The 18,363-nt window shown below is 35.4% G+C and overlaps 1 non-coding gene across 1 annotated transcript; it reads left to right on the top strand.

Annotated features, from left to right (window-relative positions):
- The first annotated feature begins 5,341 nt into the window (after positions 1 to 5,341).
- Positions 5,342 to 5,423, top strand: TRNAS-AGA (transfer RNA serine (anticodon AGA)). The gene has a single exon. It is a non-coding gene; the product is annotated as a tRNA-Ser (tRNA).
- The last annotated feature ends 12,940 nt before the right edge of the window (positions 5,424 to 18,363 follow it).

Genomic DNA, 18,363 nt, shown 5'->3' with positions numbered 1-18,363 from the left:
TACAAACAACGAGCTACAACAGACAATACACTAGATGGAGTTTTGTTATTACACCCTCTACAAACAACGAGCTACAACAGACAATACACAAGATGGAGTTTTGTTATTACACCCTCTACAAACAACGAGCTACAACAGACAATACACTAGATGGAGTTTTGTTATTACACCCTCTACAAACAACGAGCTACAACAGACAATACACTAGATGGAGTTTTGTTATTACACCCTCTACAAACAACGAGCTACAACAGACAATACACTAGATGGAGTTTTGTTATTACACCCTCTACAAACAACGAGCTACAACAGACAATACACAAGATGGAGTTTTGTTATTACACCCTCTACAAACAACGAGCTACAACAGACAATACACAAGATGGAGTTTTGTTATTACACCCTCTACAAACAACGAGCTACAACAGACAATACACTAGATGGAGTTTTGTTATTACACCCTCTACAAACAACGAGCTACAACAGACAATACACTAGATGGAGTTTTGTTATTACACCCTCTACAAACAACGAGCTACAACAGACAATACACTAGATGGAGTTTTGTTATTACACCCTCTACAAACAACGAGCTACAACAGACAATACACTAGATGGAGTTTTGTTATTACACCCTCTACAAACAACGAGCTACAACAGACAATACACTAGATGGAGTTTTGTTATTACACCCTCTACAAACAACGAGCTACAACAGACAATACACTAGATGGAGTTTTGTTATTACACCCTCTACAAACAACGAGCTACAACAGACAATACACAAGATGGAGTTTTGTTATTACACCCTCTACAAACAACGAGCTACAACAGACAATACACTAGATGGAGTTTTGTTATTACACCCTCTACAAACAACGAGCTACAACAGACAATACACAAGATGGAGTTTTGTTATTACACCCTCTACAAACAACGAGCTACAACAGACAATACACTAGATGGAGTTTTGTTATTACACCCTCTACAAACAACGAGCTACAACAGACAATACACTAGATGGAATTTTGTTATTACACCCTCTACAAACAACGAGCTACAACAGACAATACACTAGATGGAGTTTTGTTATTACACCCTCTACAAACAACGAGTTACAACAGACAATACACTAGATGGAGTTTTGTTATTACACCCTCTACAAACAACGAGCTACAACAGACAATACACAAGATGGAGTTTTGTTATTACACCCTCTACAAACAACGAGCTACAACAGACAATACACTAGATGGAGTTTTGTTATTACACCCTCTACAAACAACGAGTTACAACAGACAATACACAAAATGGAGTTTTGTTATTACACCCTCTACAAACAACGAGCTACAACAGACAATACACAAGATGGAATTTTGTTATTACACCCTCTACAAACAACGAGCTACAACAGACAATACACAAGATGGAGTTTTGTTATTACACCCTCTACAAACAACGAGTTACAACAGACAATACACTAGATGGAGTTTTGTTATTACACCCTCTACAAACAACGAGCTACAACAGACAATACACAAGATGGAGTTTTGTTATTACACCCTCTACAAACAACGAGCTACAACAGACAATACACAAGATGGAGTTTTGTTATTACACCCTCTACAAACAACGAGCTACAACAGACAATACACTAGATGGAGTTTTGTTATTACACCCTCTACAAACAACGAGCTACAACAGACAATACACTAGATGGAGTTTTGTTATTACACCCTCTACAAACAACGAGCTACAACAGACAATACACTAGATGGAGTTTTGTTATTACACCCTCTACAAACAACGAGCTACAACAGACAATACACAAGATGGAGTTTTGTTATTACACCCTCTACAAACAACGAGCTACAACAGACAATACACTAGATGGAGTTTTGTTATTACACCCTCTACAAACAACGAGCTACAACAGACAATACACTAGATGGAGTTTTGTTATTACACCCTCTACAAACAACGAGCTACAACAGACAATACACAAGATGGAGTTTTGTTATTACACCCTCTACAAACAACGAGTTACAACAGACAATACACAAGATGGAGTTTTGTTATTACACCCTCTACAAACAACGAGTTACAACAGACAATACACTAGATGGAGTTTTGTTATTACACCCTCTACAAACAACGAGCTACAACAGACAATACACAAGATGGAGTTTTGTTATTACACCCTCTACAAACAACGAGCTACAACAGACAATACACTAGATGGAGTTTTGTTATTACACCCTCTACAAACAACGAGCTACAACAGACAATACACTAGTTGGAGTTCTGTTATTACACCCTCTACAAACAACGAGCTACAACAGACAATACACAAGATGATGGAGTTTTGTTATCACACCCTCTACAAACAACGAGCTACAACAGACAATACACAAGATGGAGTTTTGTTATTACACCCTCTACAAACAACGAGCTACAACAGACAATACACTAGATGGAGTTTTCTTATTATTACACCTCTACAAACAACGAGTTACAACAGACAATACACTAGATGAATTTCTGTTATTATACCCTCTACAAACAACGGGCTACAACAGACAATACAAAAGATATAGTTTGGTTATTACACCCTCTACAAACAACGAGTTACAACAGACAATACACTAAATGGAGTTTTGTTATTAAACCCTCCACAAACAACGACTTATAACAGACAATACACAAAATGGAGTTTTGTTATTACACCCTCTACAAACAACGAGCTACAACAGACAATACACAAGATGGAGTTTTGTTATTACACCCTCTACAAACAACGAGTTACAACAGACAATACACTAGATGGAGTTTTGTTATTACACCCTCTACAAACAACGAGCTACAACAGACAATACACCAGATGGAATTTTGTTATTACACCCTCTACAAACAACGAGTTACAACAGACAATACACTAGATGGAGTTTTGTTATTACACCCTCTACAAACAACGAGCTACAACAGACAATACACTAGATGGAGTTTTGTTATTACACCCTCTACAAACAACGAGCTACAACAGACAATACACTAGATGGAGTTTTGTTATTACACCCTCTACAAACAACGAGCTACAACAGACAATACACTAGTTGGAGATTTGTTATTACACCCTCTACAAACAACGAGCTACAACAGACAATACACTAGATGGAGTTTTGTTATTACACCCTCTACAAACAACGAGCTACAACAGACAATACACTAGATGGAGTTTTCATATTATTACACCCTCTACAAACAACGAGTTACAACAGACAATACACAAAATGGAGTTTTGTTATTACACCCTCTACAAACAACGAGCTACAACAGACAATACACAAGATGGAATTTTGTTATTACACCCTCTACAAACAACGAGCTACAACAGACAATACACAAGATGGAGTTTTGTTATTACACCCTCTACAAACAACGAGTTACAACAGACAATACACAAGATGGAGTTTTGTTATTACACCCTCTACAAACAACGAGTTACAACAGACAATACACAAGATGGAGTTTTGTTATTACACCCTCTACAAACAACGAGCTACAACAGACAATACACAAGATGGAATTTTGTTATTACACCCTCTACAAACAACGATTTACAACAGACAATACACAAGATGGAGTTTTGTTATTACACCCTCTACAAACAACGAGTTACAACAGACAATACACTAGATGGAGTTTTGTTATTACACCCTCTACAAACAACGAGTTACAACAGACAATACACAAGATGGAGTTTTGTTATTACACCCTCTACAATCAACGAGCTACAACAGACAATTAACTAGATGGAGTTTTGTTATTACACCCTCTACAAACAACGAGTTACAACAGACAATACACCGGATGGAGTTTTGTTATTACACCCTCTATAAACAACGAGTTACAACAGACAATACACTAGATGGAGTTTTGTTATTACACCCTCTACAAACAACGAGTTACAACAGACAATACACCAGATGGAGTTTTGTTATTACACCTTCTACAAACAACGAGTTACCACAGACAATACACCAGATGGAGTTTTGTTATTACACCCTCTACAAACAACGAGCTACAACAGACAATACAATAGATGGTGTTTTGTTATTACACCCTCTACAAACAACGAGCTACAACAGACAATACACTAGTTGGTGTTCTGTTATTACACCCTCTGCAAACAACGAGCTACAACAGACAATACACAAGATGATGGAGTTTTGTTATTACACCCTCTACAAACAACGCACTACAACAGACAATACACAAGATGGAATTTTGTTATTACACCCTCTACAAACAACGAGCTACAACAGACAATACACAAGATGGAGGTTTGTTATTACACCCTCTACAACAACGAGCTACAACAGAGAATACACTTGATGGAGTTTCGTTATTACACCCTGTATTTGAGCTAGAAATGATACTGCACAAAACAGAGTTCGTGCTCTTACAAAACTATTACACATAGATACATATATAAACTACCCTAGGAAATTTAGAAGTGACATACAAAACTATAGCATACAGAAATATATAAACTACCCGAATAAACATACAAGTGACAAAACCCATCACAGTGAACAACACGAACTTCAAGAAACTGTACACGTAACAACAGAAACAATTTACACTAGTTACTACACAGAGAAATAACGTTCCACGTCAAATTATACACGCTGAACAGAGTAAATTACGCAACCTATAGAACACAAGGTACTGTACAGACTACATCAGGAAATGTAAATGTTACTCAAATAATACAATCTATACAGTGTACACCTAGATAAGAAATTATATTCATGTACGTATGTGCACACGCAGATATATGAAAACTTAGATCGCTTTGTAACAAAGTTATCATTCCCGCATCCAGTGACGCATTTAGGTATGGGATAGAGGGGGCTTAGCCCCTATGCTCATGGTCTTCATGAGGCCCCATTGAAAATTTTATTCTAGGTAAAATTACATAGGACGTAGGGCCCACACAACTTTAAATCCGTCACTGCTTATATCCTATTATAATCACCTTTCCCTAAGCGGAAATATTCTGGTGTAGGAAAAGGAATTATTTTTACGATCGAATTAGGCTTAGCGTTATTATAAAAAAATCACGGCTTGTGACAAACCATTCTACTTTTTAATTTGTTTTGTACCTGCACTATGTGGTGAAGTAACTGCTTTATAATAATGACAGGTATAATACAAAACACACACGAGTTGTTTTAAATGAAAATAATTTTACAAAATGCAAATAATATCAAACCACGAGTTATTTTCAATTTCTTTATTATTAGCCTTATTTTAGGCCTTATCTGACAAATAGACAGCAGTCGTGGCCGAGTGGTTAAGGCGACGGACTAGAAATCTGTTGGGGTATCCCCGCACAGGTTCGAATCCTGTCGACTGCGAGAATATGACATCGAATTTTAAACATTTATTTCACTGTGGCCTGGCATGGCCTAGCGCGTTAAGGCGTGCGCTTCGCAATCCGAGGGTCGCGGGTTCGCGTCCGAGTGCGCCAAACATGCTCGCCCTCCCAGCCGTGGGGGCGTTATAATGTGACGATCAATCCCACTATTTGTTGGTAAAAGAGTAGCCCAAGAGTTGGCGGTGGGTGGTGATGACTAGCTGCCTTTCCTCTAGTCTTACACTGCTAAATTAGGGACGGCTAGCACAGATAGCCCTCGAGTAGCTTTGTGCGAAATTCCAAAACAAACAAACAGACAAATAGGCCTACTTCGTAAAAAAAGTCCCTTTATACAAACCAGAACTCAAATTCCACGTGTCCTGATGGCGAAAAAATAAACAAAATTTGTATTTTGCTTCGTAAACTATTAATACAAGAAGGATATAGGAAGGTCATGTGGTTCGCCTTTTCCTCATCGGGTTATAAAATGAGCGACGTCCACGTCACTAACAAACACATGCACCACAATTCTGAACAAGTCTTGCATGAACAACAACAATAAAAAACTAGCCCAGCTTTAACTGCTATATGTGAGACGTCAAAAGAAAATTTAACCAGATTTTATCGTCTGTGCGTGTTACAAACATAATTAATCCTCAGCACGTATTACGTTAAGAAACAATAACTGATTGAGCTATAATTAATTCGTATAGACGTGTTACGTAAAGAAACGAATAGATTAAACCAGATTTAAAGGTTTGTGTGTGTTACGTAAAGAATCGATTAGATTACACTAGATTTAAAGGTCTGTGTGTGTTACGTAAAGAAACGAATAGATTAAACCAGATTTAAAGGTTTGTGTGTGTTACGTAAAGAAAGGAATAGATTAAACCAGATTTAAAGGTTTGTGTGTGTTACGTAAAGAAACGAATACATTAAACCAGATTTAATGGTTTGTGTGTGTTACGTAAAAAAACGGTTAGATTAAACCAGATTTAAAGGTTTGTGTGTGTACGTAAAGAAACGAATACATTAAACGAGATTTAATGGTTTGTGTGTGTTACGTAAAGAAATGGTTAGATTAAACCAGATTTAAAGGTTTGTGTGTGTACGTAAAGAAACGAATAGATTAAACGAGATTTAAAGGTTTGTGTGTGTTACATAAAGAAACGATTAGGTTAAACCAGATTTAAAGGTTTGTGTGTGTAACGTAAAGAAACGATTAGATTACACCAGATTTAAAGGTTTGTGTGTGTTACGTAAAGAAACGATTAGATTAAACCAGATTTAAAGGTTTGTGTGTGTTACGTAAATAAACAATTAGATTACACTAGATTTATAGGTTTGTGTGTGTTACGTAAAGAAACGAATACATTAAACCAGATTTAATGGTTTGTGTGTGTTACGTAAAGAAACGATTAGGTTAAACCAGATTTAAAGGTCTGTGTGTGCTACGTAAAGAAACGATTAGGTTAAACCAGATTTAAAGGTTTGTGTGTGTTACGTAAAGAAACGAGTAGATTACACCAGATTTAAAGGTTTGTGTGTGTTACGTAAAGAAACAATTAGATTAAACCAGATTTAAAGGTTTGTGTGTGTTACGTAAAGAAACGAATACACTAAACCAGATTTAATGGTTTGTGTGTGTTACGTAAAGAAACTAATACATTAAACCAGATTTAATGGTTTGTGTGTGTTACGTAAAGAAACGATTAGATTAAACCAGATTTAAAGGTTTGTGTGTGTTACGTAAATAAACAATTAGATTACACTAGATTTATAGGTTTGTGTGTGTTACGTAAAGAAACGAATACATTAAACCAGATTTAATGGTTTGTGTGTGTTACGTAAAGAAACGATTAGATTAAACGAGGTTTAAATGTCAGTGTGTGTTACGTAAAGAAACGAATAGATTACACCAGATTTAAAGGTTTGTGTGTGTTACGTAAAGAATCGATTAGATTACACTAGATTTAAAGGTCTGTGTGTGTTACGTAAAGAAACGAATAGATTAAACCAGATTTAAAGGTTTGTGTGTGTTACGTAAAGAAAGGAATAGATTAAACCAGATTTAAAGGTTTGTGTGTGTTACGTAAAGAAACGAATACATTAAACCAGATTTAATGGTTTGTGTGTGTTACGTAAAAAAACGGTTAGATTAAACCAGATTTAAAGGTTTGTGTGTGTACGTAAAGAAACGAATACATTAAACGAGATTTAATGGTTTGTGTGTGTTACGTAAAGAAATGGTTAGATTAAACCAGATTTAAAGGTTTGTGTGTGTACGTAAAGAAACGAATAGATTAAACGAGATTTAAAGGTTTGTGTGTGTTACATAAAGAAACGATTAGGTTAAACCAGATTTAAAGGTTTGTGTGTGTAACGTAAAGAAACGATTAGATTACACCAGATTTAAAGGTTTGTGTGTGTTACGTAAAGAAACGATTAGATTAAACCAGATTTAAAGGTTTGTGTGTGTTACGTAAATAAACAATTAGATTACACTAGATTTATAGGTTTGTGTGTGTTACGTAAAGAAACGAATACATTAAACCAGATTTAATGGTTTGTGTGTGTTACGTAAAGAAACGATTAGGTTAAACCAGATTTAAAGGTCTGTGTGTGCTACGTAAAGAAACGATTAGGTTAAACCAGATTTAAAGGTTTGTGTGTGTTACGTAAAGAAACGAGTAGATTACACCAGATTTAAAGGTTTGTGTGTGTTACGTAAAGAAACAATTAGATTAAACCAGATTTAAAGGTTTGTGTGTGTTACGTAAAGAAACGAATACATTAAACCAGATTTAATGGTTTGTGTGTGTTACGTAAAGAAACGATTAGATTAAACGAGGTTTAAATGTCAGTGTGTGTTACGTAAAGAAACGAATAGATTACACCAGATTTAAAGGTTTGTGTGTGTTACGTAAAGAAACGATTAGATTAAACCAGATTTAAAGGTTTGTGTGTGTTACGTAAATAAACAATTAGATTACACTAGATTTATAGGTTTGTGTGTGTTACGTAAAGAAACGAATACATTAAACCAGATTTAATGGTTTGTGTGTGTTACGTAAAGAAACGATTAGGTTAAACCAGATTTAAAGGTCTGTGTGTGCTACGTAAAGAAACGATTAGGTTAAACCAGATTTAAAGGTTTGTGTGTGTTACGTAAAGAAACGAGTAGATTACACCAGATTTAAAGGTTTGTGTGTGTTACGTAAAGAAACAATTAGATTAAACCAGATTTAAAGGTTTGTGTGTGTTACGTAAAGAAACGAATACACTAAACCAGATTTAATGGTTTGTGTGTGTTACGTAAAGAAACTAATACATTAAACCAGATTTAATGGTTTGTGTGTGTTACGTAAAGAAACGATTAGATTAAACCAGATTTAAAGGTTTGTGTGTGTTACGTAAATAAACAATTAGATTACACTAGATTTATAGGTTTGTGTGTGTTACGTAAAGAAACGAATACATTAAACCAGATTTAATGGTTTGTGTGTGTTACGTAAAGAAACGATTAGATTAAACGAGGTTTAAATGTCAGTGTGTGTTACGTAAAGAAACGAATAGATTACACCAGATTTAAAGGTTTGTGTGTGTTACGTAAAGAAACGATTAGATTACACCAGATTTAATGGTTTGTGTGTGTTACGTAAAGAAACGATTAGATTAAACGAGGTTTAAATGTCAGTGTGTGTTACATAAAAAAACGAATAGATTACGCCACCTAATAATTGTTAAGAACAACTATTAAAACTGGTTTAATCTATCATTTTTTCCTAATGCAACAAGTACAGTGCAATCAAAGTTGACTTAATCTATCAGGTTAATCATTCACTAATTTTTAAATATGTTTTTCTTTTATTATTAAGCATTATAATTTGTTCTTCGATTTAGATTTCTTAGAATCGCTGAGACAAGAGAAGTTAGGATATGGTGGCGAATACGTTCTTGAAATAAAATCGTTTTTAGAATCGCAATATAAAACAACCAGTTACTGAAGTAACCCATTGACGGGGTAATTTCGTCTTCAGTTATGTTTAATAGATTTAAATATTACATAAACTATTCATTGCTTCACAGACATCCACGCAAATATCATAGTGAAAATTAAATTGATAGATGGCCCCTAATATTAACAGGTACAGTTATTTGCATTCTTCAGAGCGAAACGTATACGCGCACTGTATTTGCAATCCGAAGTCGCTTCAGCAACGACAACTAATGTGACCTGACAACCAAATCCTTCATAGCCCTGAGCAGACAAACAATACGTAAAATGCATCTTCACACCACTCAAAACCCTTGAAACGGGGAACAATGTGTAATGTTACTATAACAACACCCGGCCTTTCAGTACTTTAGCGTCTATGATTCACCTGTTCCATTTCACACTTTTAAAACTCCAATTAACTTCTTCATTTGACTACTTCATTCACTCTCTCTGTCTTTCTCTTCCTCGCTGAATATACATATACATAATCTGTGTATCTTAAGACGGCTGGTATGGGTATTAATACTTTTATTAATAAAGCAGATTTTTGACCCTCTTAGGTCATCTTCAGGTCGAAATGTTGTTAAATACTACTCTATTAGAGAAAGTATTATTATACATTCCAGCCGTCCGGAGATACATTTTTACTTCAAGTTGGTTTCTTGTCATCACGAGTACATATAGTTTATCTTATGAAACAGCTATTCACATATTGTAATTAAACGATTCATATATGGACATTATTGGTCGTAATGGACAATTGTATTGGCTTTTTTTCATTTTTAGTAGTATTTTGTTTAGTTGCGTTTCGTGTGTCTTTGTTGGATTTCTGTGTATTGGTTTAAATTTGTTTGTCTCTGATAAAATGAAAAATGCCAACACAGTTTCAAAAACACATTATTCCAACCTACTCAAGAAAGACTCATGAACAGCACAAATATACCGCATCCCTAAACCTCATAAACCAGATTGTCCAGCTATTCACATAAACTTTCTTAGAATTAGTTGAAAACAAATGGCATCACGATTGTCATATTTACCCAGTGGCATAGACCATGCGCTGTCTATTTATACACAGAGAAACAAGCGTAATTAAAATAAACAACTTCATTTTTACCTTACAAATCAAAACAAATAATGAACTCAGTAGTTCTGTTTTCTTATTTAACTCACTTTTATTTACTTCCTTTTCGGTAGCCCCCTTGTAGCACAGCGACATGTCTAATGGCTTACAATACTAAAAACCGGGTTTCGATACCTGTGGTGGGCAGAGCAGAGATAGCCCATTGTGTAGCCTTGAGCTTAACTTCAAACAAATGTTTGCGGTAATAAAGATACGGTTTCTTAACATTTATTTACCTATAGGTAAATAATGTATTAGGCTATAATACTTTTTAACAAAATCTTTCTTGTAATGAACGACTCTAAAACTATAATAACTGGATAAAAATAAATCTAAATCAGAACTTTTTATTATGTTAATGTTTTGAGTGGACTTTTGTGGTTTAATGAACTTTAGGCTTAACGAGCCTAATATGACGAATGAAAAACCAGTATAACAACTGTGAACTATCAATATCTAAATAGGTTTTCTTTTTGTAGAATGAATGAATAGAAAGGAAATCTATCTTTTATATCGAATAACTGGCCTAAGGTGAAATGCGAGGAGTGCAATATAGTATTATAAAGACTCGAATCTTGGACCTTCTAACAAGCAGCACAGCATTCCAGCTATTAGACCACTCCAGATCCTAGACTTTTACATGAGTTCTAAGTTCCCAGTAGATATGCAGTAAGTTTATGGACTTACAACTCTAATATTTAGGGTTCGATTTCTCACGGTGGGCAGAACGTAAAGAACTCAACGTGCGGGTTTGCGACAAAACAAACAAATACTTTTGAATCTGAAGATACAACAAGTGGAGCACCCCTTCCCACAGAAAAAAAAAAAATCTCTTAGGACTTATTTTATATGTACGTAATGGTAATTTATTAAAATAATATCACGCTCCTAGCCCAAAAATATTTTATTATTCCCATTAGTAAAAATTATAAGTTATATCACAATAACTTAGCTGTTGAATCCAGTACAATTTTTTGAATATTAAGTTCAATGGGATTTGTTCTAATTCTACAATTAAGTTAAATGTAATGTTTATTCCAATTCTATGATTAGACCTAAATGTAATAGGGTTCATACTAGGCTAATTATCATGAGTTCCATTCCCAGTCTGCAATTAGACTAAATGTAACGAAGTTCTATAATTATTCATAGGCTGCAAACAAAATTACTCTGTGCATTTTGAAATACCGCTAAGAAAGGACACATCAAATGAATAATTACGCATCAAATTGTTTCTTTCCAGGTAAGTCGGAACGTCGAAAAGCTAATGTTTGATCACAGCTTGACCAGAAGCAATGCCTTGCTTGTTAAACCGTAAGAAGTGATAAACAAGAATTTTAGTTAACTTCTCCGGAAAGATGTCAAAATTTAAATAAATACAAAATAAAAACTACGTATAACTTAGATGAAATAACTCCGAGTTTTTCGGGGTTTGTTTTTCTATCAGCTACATACAGATTATGTCACTGTACCTATTTCTCACTATCAACGGTTGACAGAGCGCCAATATAAATAACAAAAGCAAATAGTTCGTTCCAGCCACGATCCAGTATCGAGAGTCGCAAGTTTACCCGGACCTGATAACAAAGATGGCGTGATCAGGAAATGGAATATAATTACATAAAATTTTTAGTTTTACTTTACTAATAAACAGATAATACTTCATACATTTTGGAATACCTCGTGGATCTATTAAAAAAGAGAAGAAAAGGAATCCCAAAAATTCCCTATAATGTTTAAATGAATTATACTTTTATCAGATTTGTACCCGTTTGTTTTTTATCCAGATTCTCTAGTCAATAGATGCATTCCTGTAACACGTGAGAGTTTAAAAATGCATTTTATATTTTGTTTTTGCTATGCCTACTTCACTAGGATAGTAATAATAAAATCCTATTATTTCTACGCAATCAGACTTCCAGAATGAAAAGTTAGTGAGCGTCAGGCTTAGAGAAAAAATATCCAGTAATTTATAAAATTATATAGAGTAATTTGAATAATAACAATTCCAGGTTAAAGTAAGCTCTATACTTAGAGCGAAAGCAACTTGTTCAACGGATTAGCTACCTTATAGAACAGCTATATGTTTGCGGACTTAAAACGCTATAAACCAAATTTCGACATCCGTGATGTATAAATCACAGACAACCCACTGTGTAGCAATGTGCTTAATAACAGACAAACCATAATAACAGACAAACCAAATACACTTTTCTTACGTACTTACATATAGATATTTCAGTAGGCATAAGAACAAACTACGGGAGTTTAATTCATGGATTTAGAAAAATGCGCTTTATGTTAAGGGGAAAATATCTACCCCCCCCCCACTTTCTGAAAACTTATACCAACTGTAATAGTGATCACCATGAAATCAGTGACGGTTCCACTGGGGGGGATGTTTACCCCCCAGTAAAAATTATGAAGAGTCGAATGGTTCAAATGTGCAAAAAGTTGTTCTTTAACAAGACTCAGATTTGGGTGACTAATCCACCTTCATAAAACTTCTGAGACAAATACCCCTCCACACACAAATAATATCTGCTCCACCAGAAGGGGGCCGGCATGGCCAGGTGGTTACGGCGCTCGACTCGTAATCCGAGGGACGTGGTTTCGAATCCCCGTCGCACCAAACATGCTTGCCCTTTCAGCCGTGGGGGCGATATAAAGTGACGGTCAATCCCACTATTCGTTGGTAAAAGAGTAGCCCAAGAGTTGGCGGTGGGTGCTGATGACCAACTGCCTTATACTACTAAATTAGGGACGGCTAGCGCAGATAGCTCTTGAGTAGCTTTGCGCGAAATTCAAAACAAACACCTAGAAGGAAACTTTCTCCTTTCTTACTTAACTTAACAAAGTAGACGGAGTGGCAATAGAAAGTTATAATGTTAAATCTACTGTAACAGCTGGAAGATAAGAGTGTTAAAATTAATAAGATTGAGAAAGGTAAGTTACAACATTAAAGTAATTAGCAAAAATTAATGTGAAACTTTAATACAGCGACGATTAACTACATGTAATAAAAGCATAAACTAATAGTGGTCAATACATTTTAGCTGTTTAAAACTACTGTAGGCCCGGCATTGCCAAGCTCTTTAAGACGTGCGACTCGTAATTCAAGGGTCGCGGGTTCGAATCCCCGTCGCATCAAACATGCTCGCCCTTTCAGCCGTGGGGCGTTATAATGTGACGATCAATTCCACTATTCGTTGGTAAAAGAGTGGGCGATGATGACTAGCTGCCTTCCCTCTAGTCTTACACTGCTAAATTAGGAACGGCTAGCGCAGATAGCCATCGTGTTGCTTTGGGCAAAATTCAAAAAACAAACCAACAAACATGTGCAACAAATAGCACGTAAGAGTATTAGAAATAATTTCTTTAAATATAAATTTTGTTCTTACTGTTAAGCCTCATTGTTCTTCCATACAGATTATTTTTACTTCTAACACTGAATGCATATTTTTAACATCGAGAACTTAAATATCCGAATAAGGCTTAATATTTTCAAACACCTCCCTATTCGCCAAAATGGTTGACATATTTATTCCCGCTTTTATGTGCTGCCATCTGTTTTTACGTTCTATAACTACTTGAAAATTTAGAATTAAATTAGTAAAAACTATAGAGAAACATTTTAAACATTACAATATCAAACATTACTTTTTTTCCACTACATTTACAAGTAAATAAGATTAGAAATTTATTTCCTGTTTACAACTTTTACTCGGGTGTTGATAGCTGTGAAAAAGATGTTGCTGATTTGCAAAAGGATTTGGATCATTTATTGAGCTGGGCAAATTAATGGCATATGGGATTTAATTATAACAAATGCAAGATAATTATTGTAGGTTATCATAATTTTGAATTATAAGGGTATTTCGGAAAGGAATAACCTTAACAATGTAATGAAGGACAGAGATATTGTTGACATAGTTGATCAGTCTCTAAAGCCATCCGAGCAGTGTGTTGTTGCTAGTGGTAAAGCAAATCGAATTATAGGTTGTATCTACAGAAACATTAAATACAAGTCTAAAGATATCACTTCATTCTACAGGTCACTGGTGAGGCAAAAGTTGGAATACTGTATGCTGAAATTCAAAAAACAAACAATCGAATCCCGGTCGCACCAAACATGCTCGCCATTTCAGCCGTGGGGCGTTATAATGGAACGGTCAATCCCACTATTCGTTGGTAAAAAAGTATCCCAAGAGTTGGCGGTGGGTTGTGATGACTAGCTGCCTTCCCTCTAGTCTTACATTACTAAATCAGGGACAGCTAGAGCAGATAGCCCTCGAGTAGCTTCGCGCGAAATTCAAAACAAACAAAGAATTAATAGTTTTAATTTAGTTTAGAAAATAGGACTGTCGAGATGGATGAATAGATTCCATGTTGTCCCAGAATATTGTATTATGTAATGTTAATTTGACTGAGCTGATATTGAACACTTTATATGAGATAAAAAAGTAAAATATTGTTAGCTCGAGGTCTTACCTTAGTTAATTTAAATAATTTCAGCATACAGTGTAAATTAGGTGTAAGGTAGACAAAATAAATGATTTACTATTGTATTTTATATATATATATATTATGGTATCGACCACAGGTATTTAGAACCCGATTTCTAACACTGTAAGTCTGTACACACACCGCTGTACCACTATAGGTTTACTCGGGAATTTCTTTAAAATATCCAATATCAATTACACTTTTAATTCATAAATACCAAAGAAACATAACATAATAACTTTAAAAAGTTCAGTGTGTTTGTTTTAACAAACATGTATGTATAAATGTCAAGGAAACAACTTTATAATCAGTAAAACATACGCCTTTAATAAACTGTATTTGTCACAATCACGCTCTATTATTACAATACAGTTTGTGATAATTTCACTTTGAAACTCACCACTATACGCTCTTTATCACTAAACTCATATTCACGCGGTCTTGGACTAAATAATGACTTTTTATCGACCCGAATTTATACCCCAACAGAAGTCTAGAATGTTTCACGCAATACGAGATATTCTGATGCAGTATTACTCAATTAAACAAATGAGAAAAACTCTAAAAGTTCTACAATATGGCGCAATAATTTTAGTATTGTTATAATTCGCTAATTCGTAACAACTGAACTAAAAAGTTACATAAACAAACATGCCATAAAATATCACTTCTAAAAATAACAATGTGCTACAAAAGCTGTGTGTGTCTTCTTAGAGCAAAGCCACATCGGGCTATCTGATGAGCCCACCGAGGGAACTCAAACCCCTGATTTTAGCGTTGTAAATCCGGAGACATACCGCTGTACTAACGGGGGGGCACTACAAAAGCTCTCTAATTCACACTACTGGCATTAAACTTAAAACGAAATAGTCGTGCAAAGCTACACTAGGGCTATCTGTGCCAGCCGTCCCTAATTTAGTAGTGTAAGACTAGAGGGAAGGCAGCTAGTCATCACCACCCACCTCCAACTCTTGGGCTACTCTTTTACCAACGAATAGTGGGATTGACCGTCACATTATAACGCACTCACGGCTGAAAGGACGAGCATGTTTGATGCGACGGACGGAGATTCGAACCTGCGACTTTTAGATTACGAGTCGAACGCCTTAACCCACCTGGCCAACGTCTAGCGGGGTAATAAGCGTGATCAACACTGGATATGGACGATAGAAAATTGTTGACATCACTGTGTACTGTTTTTTGCCTTCTTAAAAACACCTTTAATATAATTCAGGACAAAATCACAGGAAAAGCTTGAATAAAATTATGACATTTATGCATATCTGTGTTCGAGAGTATTGATGCTAACACCAAACGACTCACCATTCCATCAACAAACGCACACACTTGTGACTCCAGCCCTACTGACGTTTTATTGCCTTCCACAATTATTCTCAGAACAATTTTCTTTACAATAATATTCTTTAAAGGAATAAAACCTTCACCCCTCCAAAAAAAAAAAAACAACGAAACCCCTGCTCAAAAATAAATAACGAATGTACAAAATCACAAACATCACATCATATCATAGGTCCGACACAGCATTATTAATTATCAGATGAATGTAAAACATACAGAGGTAATGTAATAAAAGCATAAAATACATGTGAATGGAAACTATTAACAACGTCTGTAGTGAGAAGTCCGACATGGTCAAATGGTTAAGGCCATTCGTATTTTGAAGATCGCAGGTTCGAATCCCCGTCACATCAAACATGCTCGCCCTTTCAGTCGTGGGGGTGTTATAACATCACGATCACACACCCCTATTCGTTAGTAAAAGAGTACCCCAAGAGTTGGCGATGGATCGTGACGACATACACTGCTAAACTAGGGAGGGAGGTGCTAGTAAAGATAACCCTCATGTAGCTTCGCGCGAAATTCAAAACAAACCAATCATTTTAATTCACTTTTCAGTTTGTTTCGTAATAATTAGTACTTACACGCAAACGTAGTTTCCATATTAAAAACTCATGAAAAGTTAAATCAGCAAGTAAGAATTGGGATGTAGTAATAAAAACGAAAAACACGGTGCATTTTGAAGTTTAGTCTAAATATTTTATGACCATTTTCTTCGCTTATTTTTTTCATATTTTTACTCCATTTTGTTTATAAAATACTTGTTCAATAACAACTACTTCAAAATAAGAATATTATCCCATAAGAACTCGAAAACAATTATTTCTTAATTATAAATTCATGGTAGTGTACTTACATATAAGTCTACGGATTTAAAACCCTAAAATGAGGGGTTCGATTTCCCTCGGTGGACACATCAAATAGCCTCATGTGGCTTTGCAATATAAGAAAACACACTCTTACATACATACAATTACAGCACGGTAAACGATGCTTAAATTTGTAATTTCCAAGGAAGTGAATCATAATATACGTTGTTTTCTACATTTGTAACAGAAGTGAAATCTATTCTAAGTATATCTTATTTATTACGAAGACTTTACCTCACAACAAATTTACCTACTTTATAAATATACTACAGTACACTTTTCTCATAACATTCACCTTTTCCAAGTCCTAATTCAAGGGTCGTAGGTTCGAATCCCCGTCACATCAAACATACTCGCCCTTTCAGCCGGGGGGAGGCGTTATAATGTGACGATCAATCCCACTGTTTGTTGGTAAAAGAGTGGGTGGTGATGACTAGCTGCCTTCCCTCTAGTCTTACACTGCTAAATTATAGATGGCTAGGCAGATAGCCCTCGTGTAGCTTTGCGCGAAATTCAAAACAAAGGAATCCAAGTCCTTGTCTGCTAGTTCGTTATTAAGCCCAAAGCTACACAATGGGCTATCTATGCTGTGCCCCACCACGGTTCTCAAACTCCCGATTTTTAACACCGAATCACCAAATCAACATTTTGAATAGTTCTTATGATTAATGTTAATCATAAACCCGACATCCTGTACAACTCGATAAAGATATAAAACCGTTATAGTTTTCAGTGCAATCTAACTGCTCTTTCGCGAATTTTTTTCGTTTCCTGTTCATTTAGTATTATTACCTTCTCGAATATTCTCGTGTGTTCGACCAAACGATAACGTATACTTGTCACGTCTGAACTTCATTCAGTGTAATTTCCGCCAAAAATTAATTTGTACAAACCCAGAGATGTGCTGCGGAACATCCTGTCTTGCAGGCAGTACCACATCGAACCAAATTCACCAGTTTGCATACGGATACGAGTTTTATCAGGTGGAAAGGTGGAGCCCGCAGATAAAGAACAAATAAAATTAATAAAAGATTAGTCATATTTCAATAGATAATGTCGTTCAAGCCTCGTTAAAATGGAGTTT

Source organism: Tachypleus tridentatus, chromosome 10, assembly GCF_004210375.1.
Source record: "Tachypleus tridentatus isolate NWPU-2018 chromosome 10, ASM421037v1, whole genome shotgun sequence".
Lineage (NCBI taxonomy): Eukaryota > Metazoa > Arthropoda > Merostomata > Xiphosura > Limulidae > Tachypleus > Tachypleus tridentatus.
Note: the sequence above shows the minus strand (reverse complement) of the source record. Positions and strands in the feature narration are given on the sequence as shown.